Here is a 16,069-nt window from a genome sequence, read left to right on the forward strand (position 1 = left end):
TGTGCCAGACTCCATGTTGATCCTCCCAACTCCATGACAATGAGAAGGTACCATTATTATTCCCACTTAATCACGAGGGAACTGAATCTTAGAGAGTTCAAGTAACTTTCCCGAGATTACTAAACTAGCAAATAGTAGAAGATAATAAAGCTGCTCAAAGACTACTAAACTCCCCAGATTTTATTTAATGAGGACACACTGATAATTGTATCTGCATAAAGAGCATAAAATCTGTCTGTTTGGCCTCATTCTTTGTTCATTATTAGGCTTACATTTAAATTAGTTATTATATTTCGGATAAATCAGTAATAGGTAAGTGACTCTAGTTTGTTAATCACCAGGCATGTGACATCATCTTCGGTCCAATACAAGCTAGAGTACGATTCTGAAATCCCATGCCTTCCTTCTTCCTGGAGTTCTTTAACTTGACACTTCCACATGCTCAGAGTGCTGTCTGCTGACAGTAAGCAGAACTGCAAGCACATGGCATCTGGTCTCCTTTGCACCTTTACATGCATCTGTGGTCTTTATTTACATCATACTATTATTGCCTATTAGTGTTGTATTTGTTTACTTGTACTCAGTTTTCACAATGAAGCTGATGGTGTAAATCCTAGTGTTATATTTTATTTCTATTGCCTTTAAGAAAGTAAAATTCAAAACTGATGAGTTAATTAGGAAGTATGTGGAGCAAGATGGTCATACTTCCAAATTTCACAAGTTCTCGTTGATTTAAGACAATTTTGGAGTCCCGGGTATTTCTGCTCAGAAATGCCAAATGCCCCAGTCACAATTTTCTAGACTTAAATTCTGTGCCCCTGACTCTGATACTAGACTCCTCGCATCCTGGCCTTATGTGCTGTGAATCAAAACTGTGAACTACAGATAGAACGCTGAGGAATGCTGAGTGATTCCTTATGTATAGGTCCATATCTTAAAACCACTGGAAAGCAATGACAGGTTAAAAGAGACATTTCACAAGCAGGTAAAGAAATCTAATTGCAAGGTGTTCCTGTGACAGAATGGCTTAGCCTATGAAAGTATAAAATTACACTGAACGCTATACCTAAAGAGGACCCTTTGTCTAAAACTGTAGGAATCCTTGGCATATCTGTAGACGCAGGGAAAATGGAAAGACACTATTTCCCGTATAAGCAAAAAATAAAATTATGCTTCTACAGACTAGAAGTTTTCTCTGTTGTTATTTGCATTTGTATGATTGTTTGTTTTAATTTCTTGAGTCTGAATGTATTAAGGGAAAATTCCAGAAATGACTTGAAGTGATGATTTGGTGCCCAATAAAATGGGGGACACCAATTTTAACCTTTATTTTTGATTCTTAATATATAATGAAATAATAATATGATTTTCAAAAAGAGTGATTTCACGTTCTCTTTATAAAGAATAGATTTGTATTTATAGCATAAACAGGTTCCGTGGTGAGGCAACTAGTCACATATTTAGTCCAAGTCTTCTGGCTAAAGGTAGAAAACAAATGACAATAATACTAAGACAAACACATGGTTTACCTGTATTTACTCATAACAGTTCTGTAGTCAGAAGCATTAAACAATTTGCCCAAGGCCACACAAGAAAAAAGTGGTGGAACCAGGATTTAAACCAAAGCAGAAAAGCTCCGATGTCTGTACTTTAAACCTACTTGACCATTTTCCTTCTTGATATAAATTAAGAGTTGGGAGATAATGTCATACCAAAGACTTACCACGCCTGTTCTTGGTCCTCTGTTCTTTCATTAGGCATTGCCACCTAATACGGCTACCATTTTTTGATCTGTTCTAACCAAGCACTTCATATATATTATCTCATTTAATTCTGTGACATAGATATTTATTCCCCCAATTTTAGATGAGAAAACTGAGGATTGCCCCACATTTTTTAGAGTATAAAGTGTCACAATTAGAATTTAAACCCACTGGTATTGATTCTAGGATCTGTGCTCTTAACCATGTCTCCACACAATGAGCACCCAGGTGCTATGAGCACCCTTTTCCCTGACACACAGTGGGTCCATTAACTCAGCACAGTGTTCTCTTGTACATGGACAGGAATTTTGTTTCTTGGTACCCAGAATGGTACTCTAAGCCATGTGAAAGAACTTCCTCTCCGACAGGAAACATGCATCCCTGAAAGCAGAGGCTGAAGTGAGTGTCTTCCTCCTGTGGTCTTCAGCACAACCTGCATCTCTTCCCAGTAGCCCCTCACAGTCAGTTTACAATGAGAACAATTAGTCCACTAAAGAAGTGCTCAGGCCGGTGACTAAAAATAATGCTACCGCTGGACAACGTGCCATTGTTAATTTTTGTGAAATGGATTAAAATGCTCCCATAATCTTCTTTAACATTGTCCTAAGGTTTCTTGCTCTGTCAGAGTAAAATGGTCTAGCCCGAAAACCCATCCTTTTTCATGCTGAAGCGTAGCACTCTCCAGAGTACTAAAAGTATTATAGCAGCTTTAGAACTGTTTGAAACCGTCTCCTGCAATTTACTATTACTTTAAAATATGTGTATATTGTGGGTCTGGAAATACAAATAAACACAACTTACAAAAACCTGACTTGTAAATTTCTTATACCCACAAACTGTGTGGCCCACTCTGAGATTCCCTCTCCCCATCTCTGTTCCAGGATGCCGGATCCCCACCTAGTCTTTCATTCCGGAAAGCAGCCAGCCTTGTACCGACAGCACCACTAGGTGGCCAGGGTGGAGAACTGGCCAACTCGACTTTTCCTCCCTCCAAACATCTTTTTTTCCTCAAGAGAATGCCCCAACCTCCTCCACCACACACTCACCTCAATTTTCTTTGGACGTTGCCACTCAGCCACGGTGATTCCACTTCAGGCGATCTTTACACGTATCCGTTTTAAAAAATCTTTTTTTTTCCCTTCTCCTCACCCAGTTACTTCATAAGTTTTTCTTAATCTTCCAACTGCCTTTATCATATACAAAAGCCTAGCAATTACTAGGGCTGGGCAAACCAAACTTGGCTCCAAGGCTCTGAAATGTAGAGGATTTTAAAAAATTAAGGTTTTTAAACCTGTGCAAATCGATTAGGCCTCTTCTTCTCAGAAATACTGAGCCCTCCCCAGCTCCCAGTCCCCCAGAAGCCAGTTAGCTCCAGGCCAGGGCACAGCCTTCAGTAACAGCTAGGGGAAAGCTGATGGGCTGGAGACCCAGAGTAAGAAAAGAATTTAAAAAAATTAAAAAGAAAGGTAGGGGGCTTCCCTGGTGGCGCAGTGGCTGAGAGTCCGCTTGTCGATGCAGAGGACACGGGTTTGTGCCCCGGTCTGGGAAGATCCCACATGCCGCGGAGCGGCTGGGCCCGTGAGCCATGGCCGCTGAGCCTGCGCGTCTGGAGCCTGTGCTCCGCAACGGGAGAGGCCACAACAGTGAGAGGCCCGCGTACCGCAAGAAAAACAAAAACAAAAACAACAAAAAAGAAAGGTAGGGAGGGAAAGGTGGGGGTGGGGAGAGGGAGAGAGGGAAGAAGGAAAAAATGTTGGGAGAGAGAGACACAGAGAGAAAAAGAAAAAAAGGAAGAAAAGCTTAACCTGGGGAGACCCTTGTGCAGTTTCCTTTCTCATTGCTTCCCACCAGCCAGTGCCCGATTGGGATGAGGCATAAGTGGGGATGAAGGGGGGCACCAAAAATGAACAAACAAACCCTCAGTAATCAAAACAAATTAGAATGATAATCTTGATGCAATATTTTTGATGCAATATTTTTAAATATAATTTTTTTAATTAAAATAAAAATTAATGCAAAAAATCCATGATGAACAGAATACAGTATTAACAATTTAAACAAAGACAAGCTGTTGCTTGTTTATTTACGACCTCTCATCTCTGCACACACAGAGCAGTCATTTCCAATCAACCCCTGGCCCCTACAGCGTGGCTGCTGACCCCCGCCCTTCCTCCCACCCCCCAACTGGCTGTGACAGTTTATGAGGGCTGATTGACAGGGGTGTGTAAGCATATTGGCAATGTGGGATTTTTTTCCTATCTATCTATCTATTATCTATGTTTTTCCAAATTATAGGGTTTTTATTAACTTTTTCTGATTGATTAAAAAATATGGGAGGATATTTAGATCTATATAGGTATAAGGGCACAGGTTTTTCCTGTTGCTCGGGTTCCAGTATGGGGCGCTGCTTCCCACTCTGGAAATCCAAAACTTTCATCCAACTTTTCTCCTTGACCCTTAAAACCTGCCTTTCTTTAACTACCAGCATTCATGAAAAATTATACATTCAATACCAAGGGGTTTTCCTTCTTGTTTTTTAAATTGTAAAATATTGCAGAAGTATTGATTTCAGGTATATTTATATATATATGTACATAGGCCCCATGGCATGGCATGTGGGACCTTAGTTCTCCACCAGGGATCCAATCCATACCCCCTACATTGGAAGCACAGAGTTCTAACCACTGGACCACCAGGGAAGTCCCTCAGTTATATATATACATATATATATTTTTTTGTTTTAATTAATTAATTAATCTTTGGCTGCGTTGGATCCTCGTTGCTGCGTGTGGGCTTTCTCCAGTTGCAGCGAGCAGGCTTCTCATTGTGGTGGCTTCTCTTGTTGTGGAGCACAGGCTCTAGGTGCGCGGGCTCCAGTAGTTGTGGTGCATGGGCTTCAGTAGCTGTGGCACGTGGCTCTAAAGTGCAGGCTCAGTAGTTGTGACGCACGGGCTTAGTTGCGTCATCCTCCTGGGATCCTCCCTTAGTTGTGGGATCCTCCTGGACCAGGGCTCGAACCTGTGTCCTCTGCATTGGCAGGTGGACTCTTAACCACTGTGCCACCAGGGAAGTCCCACCTCAGTTATATTTTTAATTGTAAATGCACATTATTTGAATGACATCATAAATCAAATAACATTTGTAGATTAGTCCAGGAACTAATCCATTATTTACCTCATTGTTACTATGGGAAAGCATGTTCTAAGTTTCAAAAAACTCATCTGCAAATACATATTTGAGAGGCTATCTTTTGTAGGCTGGGGGCTAAATGCTTTCTTTAAATATTTATAACAATTTACATGTTATATGTGTAATACACACTAAGGAAGGAGGCCCTTTAGCCCAAACTACTGCTCTTTACTTTTAGGAAAAACAGTGACTTGTAATGCCCAGCTTGAGATCAGAAAACTAAGCTATGCCAGTAGAATGGGTTTCGTCATAAAACTAAGGTAAGGAAAGAATAAGAGAGAGAAGTGTGACATTATTAGGCACATATTACATAACAATAACTCAAATCCAGAAGAATTTTTTTTAAAAGAAATTCAGGCAAGGTTTTATTTCATTTAAATATAGATATTTACTTTTTTATTAATATATGCTTGCTCTAATGGTTACTTCTATGTCATAATATAGGATTTATTAATATATGCCTCAACATATCTCATACAGCTATGTGCTTCCATTTTAAAAATAACAAGTTAGCACCTGCTTACCTACATCTGGTGGTTAGTCATTTAATCCACTATTTTTTTTGCGGTACGCAGGCCTCTCACTGTTGTGGCCTCTCCCGTTGCGCACGGGCCCAGTCGCTTCGCGGCATGTGGGATCTTCCTGGACCGGGGCACGAACCCGTGTCCCCTGCATCGGCAGGCGGACTCTCAACCACTGCGCCACCAGGGAAGCCCTAATCCACTATTTTTGGTATGAGGTGAGTAAAAGCATTTCTTTTTAAACCATTCCCCCAAATTACAATATGTTGTCAGCAGGTCTTTGCTCCTCATCTTGGTCATTATCTTCTTACATGAAGTTCAGCCACAGAGTAAAATGCTCCCAGATGTCAATGAGATTTAGGTGCCCCTTTTCTAAAATCTCAGCCACTTAGAATCTCAGCATCCGTTTTTAAAAACAAAGGTGTAAGTTGTTTTAAACTACCTATTTAACTTGGGAGAGAAATGTAATCTAATTCAGTAAGAATAAAAAATGTAACACACACACACACACACACACACACACACACACACACACAGAGCCTCTGTTTTAATGGTTAAGTAGAATAAAAAACACAGACTACAACTTTACTTTGAAAGCCCAGAAGATGTTTCTGTGGTATACTTTTAAAATTCCTCTTTGATCATTTCTGATACATCCTCACAGACCCTTAGTTACCTATGAAATCAAGTCTAAATTCCTCAGCTTGGCTTCAGACAACCTGACTCTATCCTGCCTCACCCTCCACTATTCCCCACTCATCCCCCTACTCGTCACTGTAGTCACACCAGTAGCTTCACTGTCCAACAGACCTTCCCTGCTGTTCTGACTCAACCTTCATGTGTCTCTCCACTGACACCTTCTTCCCTCCCCTGTACCTATCCATCCTTCAAGTCCTGGCTGAGGTTCTATCTCTGCTCAAAACCTTTCCTTGCTTCTTTGATTCTCCCCACTCCACACCCCCATCTCTTCCAAGGATGAGCTCCTGGATCACTGACTGTCTGATCACTCTAATAACTACTTTTAATGTTTTCCTAACAAGTTGAGAAAAACATCCTTTGAGGGTATGAACTATATCTTATACTCCTTTCAGATTCCTATTAAATGGCTGTTAAATTAAATAACAGGGCTTCCCTGGTGGCGCAGTGGTTGAGAGTCCGCCTGCCGATGCAGGGGACACGGGTTCGTGCCCCGGTCCGGGAAGATCCCACATGCCGCGGAGTGGCTGGGCCCGTGAGCCATGGCCGCTGGGCTTGCGCATCTGGAGCCTGTGCTCCGCAACGGGAGAGGCCACAAACAGTGAGAGGCCCGTGTACCGCAAAAAAAAATAAAAATAAAATAAAATAAATTAAATAACAGCATGTACATATGTGTATGAATGCACCCCTACACACATTCACATTCATTCATGTAGAGGATGGGAGCTTAAAATCAGCATTCACTTATTGTTCATTCTGATCCTACTCTGAGGCATATCCCTGAACCCTGCCCTCCCATGAGTCTTATTCTCAGTTTCTAATACTGGCCTTCACTGACTCTGTTACTTCTTTTCTGTCATCCTCTATCATCCTCTTTTGGAACCCTACTTTTTAATCTTAGTCCTGAACTCTATATTCAACACATTGATCCAGTTGGAGTTGAAGTAGGGGACAAAACAGAGAACTTGGAGTTTGGAGATCCAGATTTGGAGACCTGGGTTTGAATCCCTCTGCCACTTAATAGTAGTTAGTTTAACTTGGACAAGTCAGTGGGCCTCAGTTTCTTCATCTGTATTTTAGGAATAATTACCTATCATGGGGTTGTTTTGAGGATAAAGCACATATATGAAGCATTTTGCAAATTGTACATTATAAAATATATTATATTGCAATATTATTAAAATTAATCCAACTATCATTACCTTCAGAGGGTGCCTTACCACTAATCACCCCTCACACACATTCACATACTCACCCATGGATTGCCTCAGGGCAGGTAAACCACCACCTTCAATCCTTTTGCCCTTTGAGCCCAGAAGGATTCTTGTAGGACTTTCGCCAACAGGAACATTAGTCAACAGCCAATCTAAGAAAAAAATAGATAATTTTATTCAAGCCAATCTGAGGATTATAACCTGGGAGACAGTCTTCCAGAAAGCTCTGAGGACTGTTCCACCCATTAGAGAGCAAAGTACAGTTATACAAGTTTTTGAGACAAAGGGTTATATTATACGTCAAATGACATATGTCAAATGACATATTGTTGACAGTTTACACAATACAGCTCTACATGTACAAAGTGAGTAGTGGGTCATGGATCTTCATGGCCCCTTACAAGATTTAGAAGGAAGGTTACCTCCTAAGGAGGTCTGGTTAATATAGATGCAAAATACAGACTAAAGGGAAGTGAGGAGGCCCAAATGGGCAAAGAAAAATTTTATGTTTTAATTTTCCTCATCTTGCCATTAAATATGAATTTTATTTCATCACTTTTAAAGATAGGAAAGTGGGAGAATCATGACTCAATTCCTCCCAGGGGGTAACCAATCAGAGAATAGGAACAAGGTCCTATGTCAGTCAGGGTAGCTGGCAGAAGAGGCAAGCACTTAAGTCTATTTCAATGAACTGCATTTCAACAAATTGTTAAATTGCTAGATCTCAATAAACAATTTACTGAATAATTATTAAGTCTAAGGCACTGTTGCTGGTCTCTAGAGAATTAAAAAATAATTTAAGTACTGTCTGGGACCTTAGAATCTAACAAGAGAGACATATAGGTTTGCAAATTAGTGTAATACATGCCATGCTAAAAGAGCTTATATTTATAACTAAATTCAACTCAGGTTGTGTGCTGACAGTATTGAGTCTATGACAATATCTAGAAAGACATGTTTGGATATCTTTTCTTTTTTTCCTTGCAAGGTCAGTTTCTTTCCAATGGGAAATCTGGGTTTGCTCTCATATCACTTATCTGTTTTTTTAATGCTTGGGTTTTGGGTATCTATTCTGTACCTTGACATTACTTTCCCCTCCAACTACTACCCCAGTTTTCTATTCCACTTCACAGCAAAAGTTCTTGAAGGAGATGTCCCTGCTACCTCACTTCTTATTCTTTCTTAAACTCACCCCCAGTAAAGCCTCTTTGTCTATTGCTCCACTGAACCTGCTCTTGTCAATGTCTACTGAAAGAAAAATACACAACGTAAAAGCTGCGAGTTAAGTTTTATTCAGGGACCTTACTGAGGACAATAGCCTGGGAGACAGCCTCTCAGAGAGCTCTGAGGAACTGCTCTGAAGAGGTAAGGGAGGAGCTAGGATATACATATGAACTTTTTTAACTGGGAAAAACGTGTAGTCAAGCATCAAAAGATTACTGCTAATCACAAAGAACAGATAACTGAAGTTAATGATTTTAGTGCTTTTCTGTGTATGGGAATAAGCAAGAATCTGGGGTCATTTGAAAATTTTCCTTAGATATGCATCTTAATTATCTAAAGGCCAGTATATCCAAGGCACAGAATGTTTCCCGTTTTTCTCCATCCTGAATTCCCCTCTGGGTGCACTGTCAGTGGGCAACTGCAGTGGCTAATGGCTTGATTCCTGTAGAATTGGAACGGCAGGCAACATTTTTTTTTCTTCACACCAAGTCACCAGAGATTCCATCTTATCAAATCACTTCTCATACCTTATCTTACTTTACCATTTAGCAGCATTCAACACCGTTTATCATGCTATCCTTCTTGAGATTCTCTTTGATTTCTGCAAAGTGGGCACTTTCCTAGTTTTCCCCCCACCTCTCTGGGACTCCTTTGCAATCATCCTTCCTGGTTCCTCCTCCTCTGCTCAACTTCTAAGCTTGGGCAACCCAGTACTTAGTCCCAGCCTTATTCTACACCTTCTTATCAACACTTTCTTCCCAGGTAAGTTCATCTAGTCCCTTTAGCTCTGAATGGCACCTATGTGCAAATGACTCAAATCTCTATCTCCAGACCTGACTTCTCCCTAGAACCCCAACTTCCAACCTGATATTTCCACTTGGATGCAAAAAGGTATCCCAAAGTCAATATGCCAACAACAGACCTCTTGAACCATGCCAAATGCTTCTCCTTAGTCTTCTCCAGTTTAGAAAACAGAATGCCCATGAATCACTTGCTCAAGAAAAAACCCAGGCAGGATACGAATTAAATTTATGTCTAATCCATCACTAAATCATGACAATTCTACTCTCAAATCTACCTAATTCTCAATTGGTATTGCTATCACCCTAGTCCAAGTCATCATCATCGCTCATTTGGCCTAATGAAATACCTTCTCCTTGGTCTCCCTGCTTCAATTCTTACTCTCCTGTAATCTATTCAGTCAGAATGAAATTTAAAAATATTAATATTACTGGGCTCCCTGGTGGCGCAGTGGTTGAGAATCTGCCTGCTAATGCAGGGGACACGGGTTCGAGCCCTGGTCTGGGAAGATCCCACATGCCGCGGAGCAACTAGGCCCGTGAGCCACAACTACTGAGCCTGCACATTTGGAGCCTGTGCTCCACAACAAGAGAGGCCGTGATAGTGAGAAGCCGGCGTACCGCGATGAAGAGTGGCCCCGGCATGCCGCAACTAGAGAAAGCCCTCGCACAGAAACAAAGGCCCAACACAGCCAAAAAATAAATTAATTAACAAAAAATTAAGATGACTAAATCCCAACCCTTGAGTAAACTGCTTTTTAATATTCTGTGTAATGAAATTGGAGGTATACATAAAGTACTAGGCAGAATGAACTTTCAAAAATATAAATAAAATCAGGTCACTTCCCCACTTCTTTCTGATGATTCCCCTTGCATTTAGAATAAAAAACAAACTCATATCCTGGCCTACCAACCCTCACATGATCACTACAACTTCACTTTCTACCACTTTTCCCTCTGTGCTAGATACTTTTGCCTTCTTTCTATTTCTCAAACACAAGTAAATTCTCCTCTCAAAGAACCTAGCAGGATTCTGGGCTAGATCCTCCCTATCTTCTTAATCTCTAAATAGAGTTTGGGCCTCAGGCTGCTTATCTTTTCCATGGACAACTTCCTAAATTTTATCTCTAGCCCTGATCTTTCTTCTCAACACAAGACTTATATATGCAATTGTCTACTTGGCATTTCCATTCAGATGCTTACTAGCAATATAATCTATAACACGTTCAAATATGAATACTTGGTACTTCTTCCCTATATCCCCAGACATACTCTTTTTCCCAGTTTTTTCCATCTCAGTAAACAACAGTGCGTTTTTACCAATAACTCAGGCCTTAATTCTTCTTTTTGTCTCAATTGCTCATTTCTAATCCATGAGTGAATACTGTAGGCTCCACTTTCAAAACACATCAGGAGTCCAACTCCATTTTACCTTCTCCTCCACTGCCATCCTAGGCCAAGCCATCATAACTGTTTGCCACGGCCCTCCTGTGTCTGCGGGTTCTGCATCCACCGATTCAACCAACAACAAATTGAAAATATTTGAAAACAAAATTCCAGAAAGTTTCAAGAAGAAAAACTTGAATTTGCTGTTCCAGGCAACTATTTATATAATATTTACATTGTATGAGGTATTATAAGTAATCTAGAGGTGATTTAAAGTATACAGGAAGGGAGCTTCCCTGGTGGCACAGTGGTTGAGAATCTGCCTGCTAATGCAGGGGACACGGGTTCGAGCCCTGGTCTGGGAAGATCCCACATGCCGCAGAGCAACTGGGCCCGTGAGCCACAATTCCTGAGCCTGTGCGTCTGGAACCTGTGCTCCACAACAACAGAGGCCGCGACAGTGAGAGGCCCACGCACCGCGATGAAGAGTGGCCCCCGCTTGCCACAACTAGAGAAAGCCCACACACAGAAATGAAGACCCAACACAGCCATAAATAAATTAATTTAAAAAAAAGTATACAGGAGGATGTGCATAGGTTATATGCAAATACTACACCATTTTCTATAAGGGACTTGAGTGTCTGCAGATTTTGGTATCCACAGGGGTCCTGCAACCAATCCCCCATGGGTACTGAGGGACAACTGTACTGCAATAGCCTCTTTCAGCTCTCCCTGCTTCCGCTCTTAAACTCCTACACTAGGATCACTCTTCACAGAACAGAAGAATCATCCCTTTAAAACAGAAGCCAGATTACAACACCCTCTGCTCAAAGCCCCAATGGTTGCTCTTATCATTCAGATAAACCTAAAGTCCTTTCCATCCTTTGCATGGCCCAGAGGATCGGTTCCCACTACCAGATCATTGTCTACCTGATCTTTTACCTTTCAACCTCTTCTCTAGCCTCATTCAGCCTCTTTCAAACTCTTCTCTTTCAGCTCTAGCCACACTGCCCTCCTAGCCTTCACAGTTACTTATTCCCTTTGCCTGGAGTGTCAGATATTCACACGGCTTGTGCCCTCACTTCCTTTTAGATCTCTGTTCAGATGTCTTCTTGGAAAAGGGGCTTGCCCTGCACACCTTACATGAAATTGCACTCTTCCCTGTCTACTCCTTTACATTTCTTTATTGTTCATACAAAACAACAACATTTATATAGCACTTATACGCCGGGTAGCATTCTAAGCACTTTATATTTAGTCCTCATATCACCCTATGAAGTAGCTCACTTTGCGATCTCTGCTTTATGGATGAAGAAACAGCAGTACATAGAGGTTAAATAACTTGTGCCAAGGTCATTAAGCTAGTAAGTGCTAGAGCTGAGATTTGAATGCAGGCTGTGCTTTTAGCTGCTATACTATTTTGCTTCTTTGTAGCCCTAGTCACTGCTGTATTTGTTTACCTCTCACTCTTCCCACTTGTCTCAGTTATTGCTGCATAACCAACCATCCCCCAAACTTAGTGGCTCAAAGCAACAAGTTACTATTTCTTGGGAATGTGGGTCAGGAATTCAGGCAGGGCTTAACTTGGCTGTTACACTCACCTTGATGTCGGCTGGTGTCACTCACTCAGCTGCATTCAGCCAGTAACTGGGCTGGCCTGGAAGGTCCCAGAAGACTGGCACCTTAATGCTCTTCCATGTGGCCTATCTCTTCATATTGTCTTTTATCAACCTATAGTATAGTTGGAGCATGGCAGGCAGCTGGCTCCTCAGATGGGGATGTGGAAGCTGCCAGTTCTTTCTAAGGCCTTGATTCAGAAGTATCAGAACTTCATTTCTGTCACGTTTTATTAGTTGGGAAAACAACCATAGGCTAGCCCATATTCAGGGGAAAAGGCTATAGACTGCATCTCTTGATGTCAAGAGTGGCATTTCTATACATGAAGGGGGAACTGATGGTGGCCATCGCTGGAGACTATCTTCCACATCAACAGAGTGCAAGTTCCATGAGAGGAGGCACTCTTATCTGTTTTGCTAATTGTTGTGTCTCTCTAGTGCTTAGAACAGTGCCTGGCACATAATAAGTGTGCAATAAATATTTATTTAGTCCATGTATATAGGGACAAGTGAAAGAAAGAGTAAAGGAAAGGTCCGAGGAGTAGGAGAAAACCCAGAAGGAATGCATCCCAGAAAACAAGGAGGAAAAGAGGGAAAGGAAGCTAAGAATGAAAATTGTACCTTTTTTTTAGATTTAAAAGCTTTAAAAATAAGTTTAAAAAAGCATATTCAAACTATATTTGTAAAGTTACAAGTTCAAACAGTGCAATATGGCATAGAGTGAAAAGTGAGTTTTTTTCCTACCTTTGTTCCCAATTTTCCTCCCCAGTGTCAGTCACTTTAATGCACCCTGTCAGAGCCAAGATATGAATATACAAAGGCAAGGATATATATCCTCTCTCTTTCTCTTCCTGTGAAAAGACATACATAACATGTAACTGGTAGAATACAATTCACATGATTCAGCATCTAGCATTTTTTCTCTTAACCTAACTTCCAGATCATTCCACATCAATACATACAGAGCACTCTCCTTCTTTTAAATGGTTGCATAGAATGGTTCCATTCTTAGAATGTATCATTAGCTTTCAAAATTAGAAGGTGATTACTGGTTTCAGTAGACCTGAAAAAGCAGAGACTGCAGATAGGGAGGAGGAAGATTGGGAGGTCAGAAAGTAAAAGAAAGGAGGACAAAGGAAAAAGAAATTAAAGATGGATATGCAGGAACAGGCTCATATCCTTAGCAGTAAGAGTAACAAGAGACAGGGAGGTTGAAAATACACAAAAGAGAAGCGATAAGTAATGGAGCAAGCCTCTAAGTGGATTGGAAGGGATTAACCTTGAGAGGCCAGAACACTTCAAAGGAGAAAGAGGGCGAAGGAAAGGAAGGCTGGGGCTGCAGATAGGCTTTGTGATAGCAGCTGCTGGGAGTTAAGGAAATTCATCCCTGGGGGGTCTCATTTTCCTTAGAAATGTAGGAGGCAAAGTTAATTTTTTTAAATTTTTACCAAAGAGGGTGGGTGAGTAGAGTTCAGTTAAAAAGTTAGGAGAGTGTATGGGCTGGGAAGAACAGGGGATAGGGATAGGAGAAATTCTGAATAGCAATGTGTTAAGGACAATTTGGGGCTTAACAAGATTGCCTGGCCACATGGTAGTCCTGACTGAAGTTGGACACCCTTGGTCTGCAGTGGTACCAATCCTCAGGGTTATGTTTTTTCCAGCACTGGTGCAAGAGTGTACAAGGTTGGTTGAACTTGTAAACTAACGGTTTTGCAGGTGATGGAGGATCAAGGAGGCAATCGAGTTGAGGATGTTGGTGAACTTAATAGACCATTTATGCACAGGAGTTTCAGACCCTGACTGCACATCTTTCGCTGATGGTCTGAATACAGGTTTACAGGTCCAGCGATGGCACACTGCCCAGCAGTAGAGTTTGCACCCACTGTCATGAGTGGCGTCTCGGGAAAATCTTCACGAGGGGACTTAGGGGGCGCGAGCTGAGTCGTGGTGGGGCTGTGACTGCAACAAGCAGACAGTCGTGAAACTGTGTGCTGAGCAAACTGGCGTTACTCAGATTGTATACGGGAGAGCTCAGTGGGGATCACAGGAGAGGCCAACTCATTCCCTCCTACCACACTCCATCCTTCGGGGTTGCAACGAAGTAGTAAAAAGTGCGGATACTAGCGCCAACCCCAACGCCTGGCGATGACGTCATTCTCGGGGGAGGAAGTGACTAACATTAGGGTACAGTCTATAGAAGCAGTCTGAAGACATTTTAGCTTTTTCACTGTCAAGAGTAGCGAACTTACCCTTCGGACTACAGCAGTCTGAGGTAGCAGCAAAATGACTGCAGCTCCCAACCACTCTCCTCACCGTTACCATGGAACCGCTCGTAGTTAGGCCCTGGCGACGCCACGTTACGTCATTGCCCAAGTGCATCTTAGGAGTCTTGGCTCTGCCTGGTCCTAAGAGAAAGGCAGTATCTCGGGAACGTTGCCCGCGATGCCTAACGCCCCTTTAGTAATTTTGATCCCTACCAGACTCCGTTGGCATATAACCCCACCTACGTCGGGAGTGATCTCCGGCCTTCACACTCGCTCGCCGCCCAGCCCCTGCCCAGAAGCCCCGCCCCCCGTGAATCAGCTGATCTCACGGGCCCGCGGGACTGCTAGGCTCGCGCCGGATGCAGACCGGGGTGCTGTAGCGGGAGCGGCAGGTGAGCGAGCGCGGGTCCTGGGTTGGCCCGTGGCTTCGGAGGGCTGATCGGCCGGGGCCTCCAGCGTGCGGGACGCCGGGGTCCGGGAGAAAGGCGGAGGCGCAGGCCGAGGCCCGGGAGCGCGCTGCGGAGACCCACGGAGACGGCGCCCGCGTCTTCCCAAGCCAGCGTCCAACCAACAGACCTGCAGGTCGAGGAGCACCCAACGGCTCCAGGTTCTCCCAGTCGCCCCGGTTCCTCCTCCCCAGACCGGGCGCCACTGCAGAGAAATTCCTTCGCGCCCCCCTTCCCGCCTCCCCCCACGCTGCCTTCCACCAATTCATTCAGGAGGATTTATTGAATGCCCACTCTAGGCGGCGACCAGATAAACCGGGGTCCCTGGCGGCGAACCTTGATGAGTGTCCCAGGTGGGTTTGTTCATAGATGCAGATCGCGGTGGAGAGTGAACCGAGAGTTTTGCTGGCTTGAAAAGGCGGTTGTGGAAAAAGAAAATGACTTTGATATTAAGCATTAGTAGTTTAGCCTTAGTCCTTTGTCGTGTCAAGTTATCCAGCAGAGGGTGGTTAAGTTCTTTTGAAAAGTGAAGATAGGAACAGAATAACATAGGGGCTGTCGTAAGGAAATGGTCCTGACGGTGGTGTTGGTCCTCTGTGTAATGGGGCTACTTTGGAGACAGACAAGTGTAGGTTCGCCGAAGTGTTGTACTGCTTAGGTCTTTGTTGATGAGGGAAGAGGAAAAGCACACGGGCTGAAGTGGCTTATCCAAGTAGAGTATTCTCTTTTTGGTTTAGAATGGAAAAGGAAATCACTGTTGAACACAAACGCAGATCCTTAGTCTGTTGCCTTTTGGATTTGTTGGTGGCTGTAAATGTTCTTTAAAAGGCTTTAAAGAATAAAATTAAGAATTTAAGGAGTGAAAAATTTGCTCTTGCAGTAGATTACAGTATTTTAATCTTGATAATACAAGCATAGTGGTGAAGTGCTTTAGACCTGAGCATACCTGG

General features: G+C 42.7%; 2 protein-coding genes across 7 annotated transcripts in view; one reads left to right on the forward strand and one right to left on the reverse strand.

The window, feature by feature from the left end:
- CDK15 (cyclin dependent kinase 15) overlaps nt 1-14,852 on the reverse strand; it is a 114,379-nt gene extending 99,527 nt beyond the window's left edge. Inside the window, exons 1-4 of the mRNA XM_032638476.1 lie at nt 14,659-14,852; nt 13,154-13,260; nt 7,425-7,535; nt 2,810-3,014 (exon numbers count right to left, since the gene is read on the reverse strand). The gene's annotated coding sequence lies outside the window, so the exon portion shown is untranslated. The remainder of the gene's footprint in view (nt 1-2,809; nt 3,015-7,424; nt 7,536-13,153; nt 13,261-14,658) is intronic.
- A 163-nt stretch (nt 14,853-15,015) lies between these two features.
- Nucleotides 15,016-16,069, forward strand: part of ALS2 (alsin Rho guanine nucleotide exchange factor ALS2) — an 87,375-nt gene continuing 86,321 nt past the window's right edge. For 3 of the 6 annotated variants that reach the window (XM_032637744.1, XM_032637748.1, XM_032637746.1), the window contains exon 1: nt 15,348-15,472. The gene's annotated coding sequence lies outside the window, so the exon portion shown is untranslated. Of the gene's footprint in view, nt 15,473-16,069 lie in introns of all 6 variants that reach the window. The other 3 variants (XM_032637747.1, XM_032637745.1, XM_032637749.1) reach the window with 3 other exon arrangements.

This window comes from Phocoena sinus, chromosome 7 (genome assembly GCF_008692025.1).
Source record: "Phocoena sinus isolate mPhoSin1 chromosome 7, mPhoSin1.pri, whole genome shotgun sequence".
Lineage (NCBI taxonomy): Eukaryota > Metazoa > Chordata > Mammalia > Artiodactyla > Phocoenidae > Phocoena > Phocoena sinus.